We start from the raw sequence: 17,455 nt of genomic DNA, 5'->3' as shown, positions 1-17,455 counted from the left end.
GTCCATGATCAGAGGAGGAGCCCTTGGCACGCTGGCCGCACTCCAAGCAAGGCCGCGAAGAAGAAACAGCAAGGGCACGGGCTCGAGGCGCCTGGCAGGCAGGCTTGCTTCTCCAGCTGACCCCGCGCCAGGGGCGGCGTGCAGGCTTGGGGCGCTCAAGGCTAGCAGGGGAGACGAGGCAAGAGGAGGTTGCTTCTCAGGAGACTCCACGGCCTTGGCGGAAGGGATCCTGAAGAGCCACCGTCACGAAGGGAAGCAGCACTCAAAGAGTTACAAAGATGAGGTACTCACTCGTCTATGGCGATGTACTTCCTACGCTTCAACGGCCGGACGGTGCCACTGCTGCAGCTCAGAGACTCCTTCCTCTTGCGGAGCGCCGTGAAGTCCACGCGAAACCGGCCCAAGCGTTGGACGTGGCGACCAGCGCGAGGCGCGACTGGATAGGCACCCAAGGAGGCGACCTCAGGAGCGCCAAGCTGGGGAGAGCCATCGGGCTCCGCCTCACGGCGGCCTGTCGAGGCCTCAGGAGCTTCGGCCTCAGGAGCAGCAGACTGCGTTACCCCCCTCAGCTGCCGCTCCAGGGCGAGAATCACGGGTTCCAGAGGATGACGCCTCGGGAGCCTCAGGCAGCATCAATACCTCGGCACCCACGCCTCCGGTCTCCAGCGATGCTTGCCTCCCTGCGTCCACTCTTGGGGCAAGCTCGGCGCCGGTCACAAGGAGAGGAACCATGATGACGGGGTTCTCACGGGGCCCCACAAGGTTGGTTGGACGCAACCCCCATTCATCGAAGGAGGGCATCTGCCCCGCGAACTCCACCTTGTTTGAGCAGTTGTACAAGCAACAACCCTCCTGCGGCAAATCACCTGGCGAGGGGTCACCAGCCAAGACTTCGAGCACCGTTCTTCGTGCCTCGGCTGGAAGCCCCGACGCCTGAAGCCTCATGCGATCCTGGTCGCCGGTCAGGGCCCACATCGGCTGGGAATGGTGCTGGAGTGGGGCTATGCGGCGTCGGAGGAACTCCTTCATCACCTTGGGCGCGGTCACACCAAGATCCTTTAGCCTCCTCAGCCGGAGCCAGACGAAAGAAAGACGGGAGCTCACGAGCTCCTCGTGACCCCAGCCGGAGCTGGGGACGGCGGGTGACAATGGAGGCGAGAGCAGGGGGCTGAGTACTCCGACATCAAGATACACCCACCGCATCCGAAACTCGCTCGAAGACGGCGGGAGATCAAAGTCAATCCCCGAGCCAGCTGTCGCCGCCACGGCCTGGAAGCTCAGGCACCCCGAGCACTGCCGAGGGTTGGTCAAGTGCAGCGAGAAGAAATGGCGCAAGAGAGCCACAGAAGGACCGATGCCCACCATGGCTTCGCAGACAAAGGCGAAGACAGCGAGAAGGGCGACAGATTGGGGATCAAGGTGCAGCATATGGATCTGGTAATGGGAAAGCACGGCATCAAAGAAGGCGGAGAAGGGAGGAACCAGGCCAGCCCATAGGGCGTCAACGAAGAACTGGACCTCGGTGGCTGTCCTTCTATTGTGGATCGGGACGCAGGCTAGGCCACCGTCCCCCCCCCCCATTCGTTGAAGTCGGTAGCGAGCGCCGGGCGGACCTTATCCATGGCCTCCTGGTTGAGCACCCGCGATCGGCCGACAGCGGGCTCGACGGCCAGAGGTGGGCTGGCTGAGGACAGGGGCTTCTTCCCTTTCTCCGTCCGGTTCGGTGCCATGGCGGTAGAGAGGACTGAGCTCGAGTCGGATTGGAAGAGGAAGCAGAGGTACGAGGAAGCGAAGAAGTTGGGGAATGTGTTGCCAGCAATGGGGAAATAACTATGTAGGATGCCGTGGCCGCCTAGCCAGGCGGATTTCAAGGTTGCATGGGGAAGCGGGGCCGCCCACGTCCAATCAATCGCCATGCGTCGACCAAGGCCGCAGGCTGTTGGGGCCCGTGGCGCTCCGCACTTGCCCTTTGGCTTCACCTCGAAGCCAAGTCTGAGCGCGCCTTGGGCCCGGGGGCTACTGTCGGCGTTCTGGGAATGGGGGTCCCCAGACTTGCCTGCCTGCGGCCCATGGTGTGGCTCCACTCACGGCCCAGTATGGCCCCTCTTCACCAACAAACACTCAAGACCGTCGCGAGGGGCCAAGCCTTGCGAGGCGGACGACACAAGACCTCCTCGGGAGCGGCCTCACTAGGCTGGCTTGTGAGGGGCGGAGAGATCAAGGCAAGGCGAACCTCGCGAGGTTCCCATGATGCAAGCCATGACGACCAAGACCAGGCGGGCGCCAGCGCGCGCAGTGTCCTCGTTTCCTCTTTGGTGCTAAGGAGGCAAGCACAGGCGCGGAGTACCGAGGCATTAGGCAAAGGTTTCCGTATGGGTGCAACAAGACCAAGACCAGCAGGACGGCAAGACGGAGGTCACCGTGGAGCCCAAGACGGCATCACCGCCAGAGCCTTTAGCAGGCGAAGACCACCTTTTGTCAGGATAGCTTGTACTAGTTGTCCCCCTTCAAACTGGCCGTTGTGGCATCCCTTCCCGCTCAATATTTGGGAAGAGGACCAAGGCCTCTATAAATAGGACAAGCCACCACCATAGGAGGCAACTCAGCTTGAGCAATTCTCACACCCACTAAGCACAAGAACACCTCATCTCAGGAGGCTGTTCTTCCCCTTATACTGTTCATCCTCAGCCCAAGAGGCAATCCACCACCACCACACTGGAGTAGGGTATTACACCACAACGGTGGCCCGAACCAGTATAAATCTTGTGTCCCTTGTGTTGCGAGTTCGTCGAGTTTAGCCTTAGAGATCGCGGTGAGGCTGAGGGCGTGATTTGGTAGGGGAGATCTTCGCGCGCACCCCAGTGTTCGAACCTCAAGGGTTTTGCTAGAACCCAAATCGCCGAGGAAGCTGACGACCATTACTGGCGGCAGGCACTCAAGCAGCGGGCTAGAGTATGCGGGCATGTCTCGGCTGCCGGCTACGACATCGAGGTCATCGATAGCGACGGCCTGAGGCAGGCTGTGTCACGGGTTAAGTGGCCCACCCCCAACCCCTCGGGTTCAACCGCCATCGATCTCATCCATGGCCCCGCGCTGATCTCCTTTGGCTCACTGTCAACAATTTTCCATTCTACATCGCCATCGAGCCCCTTTTGTCATTTCTGAAGGACACGTTCTGCGATGCTAGCTTGGGATCCACTGCTTCCAAGTCAGACCTCATCGACGGCGACCACGAGGAGGGCACCCTCTTCGGCTCTTCCAAGGGGAAATTGCCCATCTGCTCTTCCAAGGGGAAAGCGCTCGTGTGCGACATCAGGGAGGGCACCCTACAACCATGCTCTTCCAATGGGAAGGAGCCCATCTGCAACAACATGGAGCGCATCCAGGGTCCGTGCTCTTCCCACGGGAACGAGCCCATCTGTGACAAGTGAGGAAACCCATGATTTCTTTATTTCAGTTGTTCACAATGTGATGCTCTATATGTGCAATTATTTACTGTGCAGTACCTTTCATCAATCCAGTTTTAAACATACCGATAGGAATGCATATATGTGCTTGCTGTTAAGCCTGTTATAGCTAGCATATGCCTCTTTTAAAGTTTTTTGATTGTTCAGTTGTTTGTAGTTAGCATATGTTCAGTTTCAAATGCTATCTTTGGTTGTTCGTAGTATGCCTTATTTATTCCAGTTATTCACAACGTGATGTTCTATATGTGCAAGTATGAACTGTGCAGTTCAATTTCATCAGTACCAGTTTCAACAATACCACTACGAATGACTACATTTGGTTGCTGCATCTTGTAGTTAACACGCCTTTCCATATTTATTTAACCATAACCAGTGTACTTAGACTGGCACAATAGCAGTTTGAATGACTATGTTTGCTTGTTGTTAAATGTTAGGCCTGTTGCAGTTAGCACACCTTTCCACTTGTTTTGCTTTACTAGCGTGCTTAAACCTGCACACTGAAGCTATATTTTGGAGATTATTTTGTCTGCCATGTATAATTTTGGTTGATGTTTAGCCTGTTGTGCTTAACATGCTTCTCGATGTACCTACACAGGACAATTTTGGGAATGACTGTTGTTTTCCATCGACGTTAGTTTCATCCCATGGCTTATATCTGCTCACTGTTCAGGATATCGGTAGCTGGTACCATATAGGCCGGCGGCTGATAAGGGACTAATCGGTGAATCGGACTTTCAATTGAATATATCTGCAACCCATCTTTCGTTAGGTTAACTAGGGCCATATGTAATATATCTAAGGCTACATAGCAACATGCACTGTACTTAATGCCTCAATATGCAATCCTAGGCTTCATAGCAACAAGGAAGAGTGTTACATTAATGTTCTAATGATGTCTAGATATACGTAGAAGAGCAGCAACAGCAACAGCAACAACACAGCCCTGTTTGGATACTCAACTTAGCTAGAGGTTAAAATTAGTTTCTAGCTCATTACTAACCCTGAACTAACTCCATCCAAAGAGTTGTTTGGATGGCATGGTTAGATTGACAGTAAATGCACTAGGAAAACTAGCTCCAATTAGCACTTCTTGGGTTGGATAGTTTTTTTTTGGTGGGTTATAGACGCAACTAGCTCAAACTAGCCCTCATGTTTAGATATACTTTAGGGCTATTTGAGCCCGAACTAGCTCAAACTAACTGTAACCCATGGATACAGCAGCAGTTAATCAGTCGATAATTTGTAAGAATGAACTAAACTCCTTCCGGCCCATAATATAAGATGTTAATTCATCTAATATGTGAGTATATTGGGTGGTATAAGATACTCCCTCCGTTCCTAAATATTTGTCTTTTTAGAGATTTCAAATGGACTACCACATATGGATGTATATAGACATATTATAAAAGAGCGTTGTACTACATCATTGTGCAATTGCTGTTTAGCTTCTAATATTAACTTGGTGCTTTCAGGTACATACGTCATTGGTAAAGATCCGCGTTTCGACCCTTTCTATGTATGTGGCAATGAGATATCGATGAACCAGCATCAAGTGAGGAAGCTAATAAAGATTGTTAGTAAAATGGGTCCAAAGATGGCAATTAAACTATTTGTTTACACTTTATCCAAGACAATAGCAAACTGCAGGATGGTAAGTAAGAACTCTGCAGCCTTCTTTTTACTGCCCATAATGAGTTGTGTTAGATGACAATGTCTGAATTGTTTTCCTTTGCAGTGGTTGCCAAAGAAGTTTACTCAAGATTACCTCTCAAACTACATGATTGGTGGGCATGCAAAGGTTAAACCAGAACACGATGATTATCTATATGTTTTCATGAAGACCGTGAAGGATGGGCGGTCGTCCATGATAATCCCCAAGTGCAGGGAATCATCGTAGCAATTTCCAAAGGTGGAAGTGATAAGTATGGATTGTCGAACCCACAAGGAGCTAAAGGTAAGATCAATATTCTCTCAAGCCCTATCTGCCACTGATACAACTCTACTATACCGAACGTTTGCTTCCAACTAGAAACGAGAATTAAAACTACGTTGTGGGTATGAAGAGGATAACTTTGCATGGTATCGGAGAGCTAAAATATAAAAGTAGTTGCTGTTATCATAAAGTTAGAATATATTACTAAATATTATAAATAGCGAGTGTGGAATAATGGTGGATCGGTGTGCGGAATTGTCCTAGGCAATTGTTAACAAGACCGGTAGTCGTCATTGCAATTTCATATGAGGGAGAGGCATAAGCTAACATACTTTCTCTACTTGGATCATATGCACTTATGATTGGAACTCAAGCAAGCATCCGCAACTACTAAAGATCATTAAGGTAAAACCCAACCATAGCATTAAAGCATCAAGTCCTCTTTATTCCCATACGCAACAACCCCCTTACTCGGGTTTGTGTTTCAGTCACTCACCAACCCACTATAAGTGAATCATGAACATACTGCAACACCCTACAGCGGGGAATCCCTCACGCTTGCGCGACACGGAGGGCACCATAGGACAACACCAAAATAAAACATACAACTCATACCAATCTAGATCATCAATCAACCCAAAGACAAAAGGATATCTACTCAAAACATTATAGGATGGCAACACATCATTGGATCATAATATGTGGCATAAAGCACCATGTTCAAGTAGGGATTACAGCAGGGTGCGGGAGAGTGGACCGCGTAAAAGAGATGATGATGGTGATGTTGATGAAGACGATCACCGCGGCGATGATTCCCCTCTCGATGGCACTCCGGTGCCACCAAGAGAGAGGAGGAGAGGTTCTCCCCCTTGTGCTTCCTCTTCCATGGCCTCCCCCCTGGATGGGGAAAGGTTCTCCCTCTGGTCCTTGGCCTTCATGGCGATGATGGCCTCTCCGGGATACTCCTCCATGGCCACCGGTGATGATGGACCCCTCCGGCAGGGTGCCAGAGAGGGCCTAGATTGATTTCTCGTGGCTACAGAGGCTTGCGACGGCGGAACTTCCGACCTAGGTTAATTTTCCGAGGTTTTTGTATTTATAGGAATTTTTGGCGTCGGTCTCACGTCAAGGAGGTGCCCGAGGCGTCCACGAGGTAGGCCCACACGCCTAGGGGGGCACCCCCCACCCTCGTGGGCACCCCTGGACTCTCCTAGCCCAACTCTTTTACTCCAGGGTCTTCTTTTCGTCCATAAAAAATCGTCAAAAATTGGCATGTCAATTGGACTCTGTTTGATATTTCTTTTCTGTAAAACTCAAAAACAAGGAAAAAAAGAAACTGGCACTGGGCACTAGGTTAATAGGTTAGTCCCAAAAATCATATAAAATAGCATATAAAACATCCAAGGTTGATAATATAATAGCATGAATACTTCATAAATTATAGATACGTTGGAGACGTATCAGCATCCCCAAGCTTAATTCCTGCTCGTCCTCGATTAGGTAAATGATAAAAGAAATAATTTATGAAGTGTGAATGCTAGCAAGTGCATAAGTTTCATCAATGATAGTTTCAAACACTTTTTATAGCATCATTATATATCATAACAGTAGCTCATCTTCATAAAACTTTTCATGATCAAGTAACAAGCTATTCACATGTTAAAGTATAGATCATAAACTTTCTTGAAACTAACAAACTATATTCTCAATCATCAAACATTGGAATTCATCTTATTTTCAGGAAGGGTTTATGTCAGAGCTTTGATTTAGCAAACTCCACATACTCAACTATCATTTAATCTTTCATAATTGCTAACACTCACATGATATTTATGGGTTCAAAGTTTTAATCGGACACAGAGAAAGATAGGGGCTTATAGATTCGCCTCCCAACCTTTTACCTCAAGGGTAATGTCAACAATAATAGTTCATGATAACTTACATCCAATTGGATATATATATCAGGATCTTTCCAACACAATGTGCTTGCCAAAGGATAAAATGTAAAAAGGAAAGGTGAAGATCACCATGACTCTTGCATAAGGTAGAAGATAAAAGTAAAAGATAGGCCCTTCGCAGAGGGAAGCAGAGGTTGTCATGCGCTTTTATGGTTGGATGCACAAAATCTTAATGCAAAAGAACGTCACTTTATATTGCCACTTATGATATGGACCTTTATTATGCAGTCCGTCGCTTTTATTTCTTCCACATCACAAGATCGTATAAAGCTTATTTTCTCCACATTAATAGATCATACATATTTAGAGGGCAATTTTTATTGCATGCACCGATGACAACTTACTTGAAGGATCTTACTCAATCCATAGGTAGGTATGGTGGACTCTCATGGCAAAACTGGTTTAAGGAATGTTTGGAAGCACAAGTAGTATCTCTACTTGGTGCAAAGAATTTGGCTAGCATGAGGGGGAAAAGCAAGCTCAACATGTTGGATGATCCAAGACAATATACTTTATTTCGGATATAAGAAAACATAACCCATTACGTTGTCTTCCTTGTCCGACATCAACCTTTTAGCATGTCATATTTTAATGAGTGCTCACAATTACAAAAGATGTCCAAGATAGTATATTTATATGTGAAATCTCTCTTCCTTCAATATTCTTTCATGAATTGTTCAAGTGACCAATTCTACGTTTGCTAACTTTCAATAAGTTTACTACTATACTTATTCTATGTGAAGTCATTACTCCCCATGGTATAAGCATATGAAACATATATAAATTCAGATTTATGATATTCAATTATTCAACCATTTACTCATAGGATATACGTGAAGCACGTGAGTAGATGACAAACTACTCCAAAAGATAATAGTGAAGGACACTGAGTAGTCAAATAATTAACTAGCCATGGGAGGATTCCTTTTCATTTAATATTTCAGATCCAATGATTTTATTCAAACAGTAAGTAAAATTCAAAATACGCTCCAAGCAAAACACATATCATGTGACGAATAAAAATATAGCTCTGAGTAAGGTATACCGATAGTTTTGAAGATGAAAGAGGGGATGCTTTCCGGGGCATCCCCAAGCTTAGGCGCTTGAGTCTTCCTTGAATATTACCTTGGGGTGCCTTGGGCATCCCCAAGCTTAGGGACTTTCCACTCCTTATTCTCCTCATATCGATATCTCACTCAAAGCTTGAAAACTTCAATCACACGAAACTTAACGGAACTTTGTGAGATAGGTTAGTATGATAAAGAGCAAACCATTCACTTTGGTACTGTCAAAGACAAGGTTCATAGTTGTTCTCACACAATGCCTACTGTACCATATCATTTCTACAATTTATATTGAGAAATAAGCCATAGAAACTAGAAAACAAGCAAACTATGCGATGAAAACAGAATCTGTCAGAAACAGAACAGTCTGTAATGATCTGAACAGAAACCATACTTCTGCTATTCCAAAAATTATGAAATAAATTGGTGGACGTGAGGAATTTGTCTATTAATCTTCTGCAAAAAGAATCAACTCAAAATCACTCTTCTTAAAAATGACAGCTAATCTCGTGAGCGCAAAGTTTCTGGCTTTTACAGCAAGATCACATTAACTTTCACCCAAGTCTTCCCAAAGGTCTTACTTGGCACTTTATTGAAACAAGAACTATAAAACATGATTACTACAGTAGCTTAATCATGTAGACACACAAAAACAGTAAGGGTAAATATTGGGTTGTCTCCCAACAAGCGCTTTTCTTTAATGCCTTTTAGCTAAGCATGATGATTTCAATGATGCTCTCATAAAAGATAGGAATTGAAACATAAAGAGAGCATCGTGAAGAATATGACTAGCATATTTAAATCTAACCCACTTCCTATGCCTAGGGATTTTGTGAGCACATAATTTATAGGAACAAGAATCAACTAGCATAGGAAGGCAAAACAAGTATAACTTCAAAACTTTAAGCACATAGAGAGGAAACTTGATATTATTGCAACTCCTATTAGCATATATTCCTCCCTCATAATAATTTTCAGTAGCATCATGAATGAATTCAACAATATAACCATTACATAAGGCATTCTTTTCATGATCTATAAGCATAGAAATTTTTCTACTCTCCACATAAGCACAATTCTTCTTATTCGGAATAGTGGGATCACTAATTCCTAAAGTTGACACTCTTCCAAACCCACTTTAGATGATAGTATTATTCATACTCCAAAATATATAAGTGAACTTCATGGAGCATTCTACGAATAATATAGACTAACCAATATCCAAGCTCAAAATGTATAAGTGAAGCACACTAAGCATTCTATAAAACCATACTCAAAAGATTTATGTGAAGCGCAAAGAGCATTCTATAAGGTCATACTCAAAAGATATAAGTGAAGAACATGAAGTATTCTATAAATTGATGAAGGGACATCTCATACTAGCATGGTTCTTAAAGGAAAAACAAAAACACAAAGGACACAAATCATGTGAACAAAAAAACTGAGGTATACCGATATTTGTTGAAGAAGAAAGATGGGATGCCAACCGGGGCATCCCCAAGCTTAGATGCTTGAGTATCCTCTGAATATTTACTTGGGGTGCCTTGGGCATCCCCAAGCTTGAACTCTTTCCTCTCTTTATTCTTCTCATATTGATAGCTCCTCGATATTCGAACACTTCATCCACACAATACTTTAACAAAAACTTTGTGACATCCGTTAGTGTAATAAAGCAAACTACCACTTTAAGGTACTGTAATGAACTCATTATTTATTTATATTGGTGTTAAAACTACTGTATTCCAACTTCTCTATGGTTCATACCCCCCGATACCAGCCATAGATTCATCAAAATAAGCAAACAACACGCGAAAAACAGAATCTGTCAAAAGCAGGACAGTCTGTAGTAATCTGGAAGTTTAGTAAACTTATGTAACTCCTAAAATTATGAAATAAATTTGAAAAATTTAAAAATTTGTACAGAAGTAATGTGCAAAAAGTTTCAGACCAATTTGACCTTCCAGTAAAAAATGTAAAATCACGCACTACAGCCAAAGTTTCTGTTTTTGTTCTGCACATAGTAAACAAGCAATCTAATCATCCTAAAACCAAAGCTTGGCACATTATTTTTATAATACAATGGATATACACAAGGGGATAATTATTTACAGAGAAACTTCCATGAAAAATTCTACATTGTTTCCATGCGCATGAACACAAGTGCTCAAGGTCGACCCTCACTTCTTCAATGCATAACTTTCCAATCACTTCTCTTTTTGAAAAACCTTTTAGGCATGAGAGGCAAGTAAATTTTTTTGTATGTTTCACCCACAACTAAACAGAAATAAAAAGGAAAAACAAAATCTACTTAGTGAAGAAAGCAAACAAGCACACACGAGAATATCAACCCCACGCTATTGCTCCCCGGCAACGGCGCCAGAAAAGAGCTTGATAATCCCCAAGTGCAGGGAATCATCGTAGAAATTTCCAAAGGTGGAAGTGATAAGTATGGAGTGTCGAACACACAAGGAGCTAAAGGTAAGATCAATATTCTCTCAAGCTCTATCTGCCACTGATACGACTCTACGTATACCGAACGTTTGCTTCCAACTAGAAACGAGAATTAAAACTACGTTGTGGATATGAAGAGGATAACTTTGCATGGTATCGGAGAGCTAAAATATAAAAGTAGTTGCTGTTATCATAACGTTAGAATATATTACTAAATATTATAAATAGCGAGTGTGGAATAATGGTGGATCGGTGTGCGGAATTGTCCTAGGCAATTGTTAACAAGACCGGTAGTCGTCATTGCAATTTCATATGAGGGAGAGGCATAAGCTAACATACTTTCTCTACTTGGATCATATGCACTTATGATTGGAACTCTAGCAAGCATCCGCAACTACTAAAGATCATTAAGGTAAAACCCAACTATAGCATTAAAGCATCAAGTCCTCTTTATTCCCATACGCAACAACCCCCTTACTCGGGTTTGTGTTTCAGTCACTCACCAACCCACTATAAGTGAATCATGAACATATTGCAACACCCTACAGCAGGGAATCCCTCACGCTTGCGCGACACGGAGGGCACCATAGGACAACACCAAAATAAAACATACAACTCGTACCAATCTAGATCATCAATCAACCCAAAGACAAAGGATATCTACTCAAAACATCATAGGATGGCAACACATCATTGGATCATAATATGTGGCATAAAGCACCATGTTCAAGTAGGGATTACAGCGGGGTGCGGGAGAGTGGACCGCGTAAAAGAGATGATGATGGTGATGATGATGGTGATGTTGATGAAGACGATCACCGTGGCGATGATTCCGCTCTCGATGGCACTCCGGTGCCACCAAGAGAGAGGAGGAGAGGTTCTCCCCCTTGTGCTTCCTCTTCCATGGCCTCCCCCCTGGATGGGGAAAGGTTCTCCCTCTGGTCCTTGGCCTTCATGGCGATGATGGCCTCTCCGGGATACTCCTCCATGGCCACCGGTGATGATGGCCCCCTCCGGCAGGGTGCCGGAGAGGGCCTAGATTGATTTCTCGTGGCTACAGAGGCTTGCGGCGGTGGAACTTCCGATCTAGGTTAATTTTCCGAGGTTTCTGTATTTATAGGAATTTTTGGCGTCGGTCTCACGTCAAGGAGGTGCCCGAGGCGTCCACGAGGCAGGCCCACGCGCCTGGGGTGGGGGGTGGGCGCGCCCCCCACCCTCGTGGGCGCCCCGGGACTCTCCTGGCCCAACTCTTTTACTCCGGGGTCTTCTTTTGGTCCATAAAAATCATCAAAAATTGGCACGTCAATTGGACTCCGTTTGATATTCCTTTTCTGTAAAACTCAAAAACAAGGAAAAAAACAGAAACTGGCACTGGGCACTAGGTTAATAGTTTAGTCCCAAAAATCATATAAAATAGCATATAAATGCATATAAAACATCCACGGTTGATAATATAATAGCATGAATACTTCATAAATTATAGATACGTTGGAGACGTATCAGGCCATCACAAGGGGTTGGACTAGAGTCGTGCGTGCCTTCTGCATGGAGGAGGGCACAATATGGGCATTCCGCTTCACCTTGTTCAACAACCAGAATATATTTTGCCTCTTTCTTTACCGTCTTTAATAGTACAAGTATACAACTGTGGTTCATCATTCTTTATTTGTTTCTTATGTAATTCTTGAACATATGTACCTATGAATCGAATAATGCATTGGTTGTCTGAACCTGATGGATATGAATAAAGCTATAGCATACATTCAAATTCAAATCTAAATCCGGTAGAATTTGGAAAAGCAGCAATTAAATTACGGTGAAATTACGCTCTCCAGGTTGTTACGACACACACGGTTGGTAAAACACAAACGTTTGCGATATGCACCATGTCCGAGACGGTTCACAGAGAGGAAACGTGTGCAAGCATGCACACAGTTGCCGTTTGCAAAGGGTGTGCGATGTCAGACAATATCACAAACGGTGCGGGCAAACTAAATGTTTGTGTTAGTTGCCTTATCGTACACGATTCGCAACCATGAACTGTTTCTGATGAAGTATGCATCGTAAACGTTGCACCACAGAATAGCATGTGCGATAGTTGTCGTGTATGATGATGTTACGACGGTCCGACGTTTCATAATCCTGTTCGAAACTCATACGACGATTAGCTAATCTTCTTAACGGTGAACCGTTTGTGATGGGCCACACATCATACACGTTCTATAATAGTGAACCGTTTGTGATGGGCCGCGCATCCTAAACGTAGCACCACAGAATACCGACTGCGATGGCAATGCGAGCAAAAATGAGTAGGAGTACTGCAGGGGCCCTATCCCTGACGGTTTCTGGGTCGTGTGGGAAGGACCCCTCTATCGCCCACACTCACTTGGCGACGGTTCCAAATGCCGTCGCGGAAAGGGGTTAAAAACCATTTGTTTAGGACCGACGCGTACCAGTGACTCTTACTCCTGGTTGTGTGCGTAGTCCCCAGGATATGATTTATTACTTCTCTGAAAAATATTTTCCTGCTCATAAGAAACAAGCTGCCTTGCAGGAAATATTTAACTTTGTGCAAACTAAAGAAGAGAGTCTCCCACAAGCTTGGGGGAGGCTTTGCCAGTTACTTAATGCTTTGCCTAATCATCCTCTTAAGAAAAATGAAATACTTGATATCTTCTATAATGGACTAACCGATGCTTCTAGGGACTTCCTAGATAGTTGTGCTGGTTGTGTTTTCAGGGAACGAACTATTGCTCAAGCTGAAGAATTATTGAATAACATATTGAAAAATTATGATGATTGGACTCTTCCTGAACCACCGCCTAAACCCACTCCGAAGAAGAGGGGTATATTATATCTCAGTCCTGAAGCTATGCAAGAGGCAAAGAAATCTATGAAGGAAAAAGGTATTAAAGTTGAGGATGTTAAAATTTACCTCCTATTGAAGAAATACATGGGCTTAATACACCACTGATAACCCACAAGTATAGGGGATCGCAACAGTTTTCGAGGGTAGACTATTCAACCCAAATTTATTGATTCGACACAAGGGGAGCCAAAGAATATTTTCAAGTATTAGAAGTTGAGTTGTCAATTCAACCACACCTGGAAAACTTAATATCTGCAGCAAAGTATTTAGTAGCAAAGTAGTATGGAAGTAACGGTAACGGTGGCAAAGGTAACAGTAACAGTTTTGTAGTAATTGTAACAATGGCAACGGAAAAGTAACTAAGCAAAGATCAATATGTGAAAAGCTCGTAGGCATTGGATCAGTGATGGATAATTATGTCGGATGCGATTCCTCATGCAACAGTTATAACATAGGGTGACACAGAACTAGCTCCAATTCATCAATGTAATGTAGGCATGTATTACGAATGTAGTCATACGTGCTTATGGAAAAGAACTTGCATGACATCTTTTGTCCTACCCTCCCGTGGCAGCGGGGTCCTATTGGAAACTAAGGGATATTAAGGCCTCCTTTTAATAGAGTACCGGACCAAAGCATTAACACTTAGTGAATACATGAACTCCTCAAACTACGGTCATCACCGGGAGTGGTCCCGATTATTGTCACTTCGGGGTTACCGGATCATAACACATAGTAGGTGACTATTGACTTGCAAGATAGGATCAAGAACTCACATATATTCATGAAAACATAATAGGTTCAGATCTGAAATCATGGCACTCGGGCCCTAGTGACAAGCATTAAGCATAGCAAAGTCATAGCAACATCAATCTCAGAACATAATGGATACTAGGGATCAAACCCTAACAAAACTAACTCGATTACATGATAAATCTCATCCAACCCATCACCGTCCAGTAAGCCTACGATGGAATTACTCACGCACGGCGGTGAGCATCATGAAATTGGTGATGGAGGAAGGTTGATGATGATGACGGCGACGGATTCCCCTCTCCGGAGCCCCGAACGGACTCCAGATCAGCCCTCCCGAGAGAGATTAGGGCTTGGCGGCGGCTCTGTATCATAAAACGCGATGAATCCTTCTCTCTGATTTTTTTCCCCGAACGTGAATATATAGAGTTGGAGGTGAGGTCGGTGGAGCATCAGGGGGCCCACGAGGCGGGGGGCGCACCCCAGGGGGTGGGTGCGCCCCCACCCTTGTGGATAGGGTGTGGGCCCCCTGGCGTTGATTCTTACGCCAGTATTTTTTATTTATAACAAAAATATTCTCCGTGAAGTTTCAGGTCATTCTGAGAACTTTTATTTCTGCACAAAAATAACACCATGGCAATTCTGCTGAAAACAACGTGAGTCCATGTTAGTTCCATTCAAATCATGCAAGTTAGAGTCCAAAACAAGGGCAAAAGTGTTTGGAAAAGTAGATACGATGGAGACGTATCAACTCCCCCAAGCTTAAACCTTTGCTTGTCCTCAAGCAATTAAGTTGACAAACTGAAAGTGATAAAGATAAACTTTTACAAACTCTGTTTGCTCTTGTTGTTGTAAATATGTAAAGCCAGCATTCAAGTTTTCAGCAAAGATTATGAACTAACCATATTCACAATAACACTTAGGTCTCATGTTTACTCATATCAATGGCATAATCAACCAGCGAGCAATAATAATAAATCTCGGATGACAACACTTTCTCAAAACAATCATAATATGATATAACAAGATGGTATCTCGCTAGCCCTTTCTGAGACCGCAAAACATAAATACAGAGCACCTCTGAAGATCAAGGACTGACTAGACATTGTAATTCATGGTAAAAGAGATCCAGTCACAGTCATACTCAATGTAAACTAATAGTAATGCATGCAAATGACAGCACTGCTCTCCAACTGGTGCTTTTTAATAAGAGGATGATGACTCAACATAAAAGTAAATAGATAGGCCCTTCGCAGAGGGAAGCAGGGATTTGTAGAGGTGCCAGAGCTCGATTTTTAAACAAAGATAAATAATATTTTGGGTGGCATACTTTCATTGTCAACATAACAACCGAGAGATCTCGATATCTTCCATGCTACACACATTATAGGCGGTTCCCAAACAGAATGGTAAAGTTTATACTCCCCCACCACCAACAAGCATCAATCCATGGCTTGCCCGAAACAACAGGTGCCTCCAACTAACAACAGTCCTGGGGAGCTTTGTTTGCAATTATTTTGATTGGTTTGAGCTTGGGACTGGGCATCCCGGTTACCGGCCATTTTCTCGTGAATGAGGAGCGGAGTCCACTCCTCGTGAGAATAACCCACCTAGCATGTAAGATACAGACAGCCCTAGTTGATACATGAGCTATTCAAGCATACAAAACAGAATTTCATTTGAAGGTTTAGAGTTTGGCACATACAAATTTACTTGGAACGGCAGGTAGATACCGCATATAGGAAGGTATGGTGGACTCATATGGAATAACTTTGGGGTTTATGGAAGTGGATGCACAAGCAGTATTCCCGCTTAGTACAAGTGAAGGCTAGAAAAGACTGGGAAGCGACCAACTAGAGAGCGACAACAGTCATGAACATGCATTAAAATTAGTCAACACTGAGTGCAAGCATGAGTAGGATATAATTCACCATGAACATAAATATCGTGGAGGCTATGTTGATTTTGTTTCAACTACATGCGTGAACATGTGCCAAGTCAAGCCACTCGAATCGTTCAAAGGAGGATACCACCCTATCATACCACATCACAACCATTTTAATAGCATGTTGGCACGCAAGGTAAACCATTATAAACTCCTAGCTAATTAAGCATGGCATGAGCAACTATAATCTCTAATTGTCATTGCAAACATGTTTCATTCATAATAGGCTGAATCAGGAACGATGAACTAATCATATTTACAAAAACAAGATAGGTCGAGTTCATACCAGCTTCTCTCATCTCAATCAGTCCATCATATATCGTCATTATTGCCTTTCACTTGCACGACCGAACGGTGTGGATAATAATAATAGTGCACGTGCATTGGACTAAGCTGGAATCTGCAAGCATTTAATACAAGGGAGAAGACAAGGTAATATGGGCTCTTGGTTAAATCAACAATAATGCATATAAGAGCCACTCAACATTTTCATCAAGGTCTTCTCCTCTCGACCCCCAAAGAAAAGAAATAAAATAAAACTATTTACACGGGATAGCTCCCAACAAGAAAAAGAAGAACGAGAAATATTTTTGGGTTTTCTTTTAATTACTACTACTACAGGCATGAAAAGTAAACTAGCTAAAAGCTAAAACTAAATTTTTTTTGGTTTTTCTTAAGGTTTTTCAAACACACAAGAAGAAGGCTTAAAACAGAAAATAAACTAGCATGGATAGTACAATGAAAAAGTATGAGCACCGACAACTGGCATGAGTGTGTGAACATGAATGTAATGTCGGTGAGAAATACGTACTCCCCCAAGCTTAGGCTTTTGGCCTAAGTTGGTCTATGGCCACGAATGGCCTGGCGGGTATCCAAAGTTGTAGCTGGGGACGTACGGAGATGCAGCGGCTACGCCTAACGAGCTGCAGCTTGGAGGCGAGCTGCCTCCGTCCTCCTCTCATACTCGTTTGCCTCCTCCCTGGTTATAACATATCTCCTTTTTGCCTGAAAGTCA

Source organism: Triticum aestivum, chromosome 1D, assembly GCF_018294505.1.
Source record: "Triticum aestivum cultivar Chinese Spring chromosome 1D, IWGSC CS RefSeq v2.1, whole genome shotgun sequence".
NCBI lineage: Eukaryota > Viridiplantae > Streptophyta > Magnoliopsida > Poales > Poaceae > Triticum > Triticum aestivum.
Note: the sequence above shows the minus strand (reverse complement) of the source record.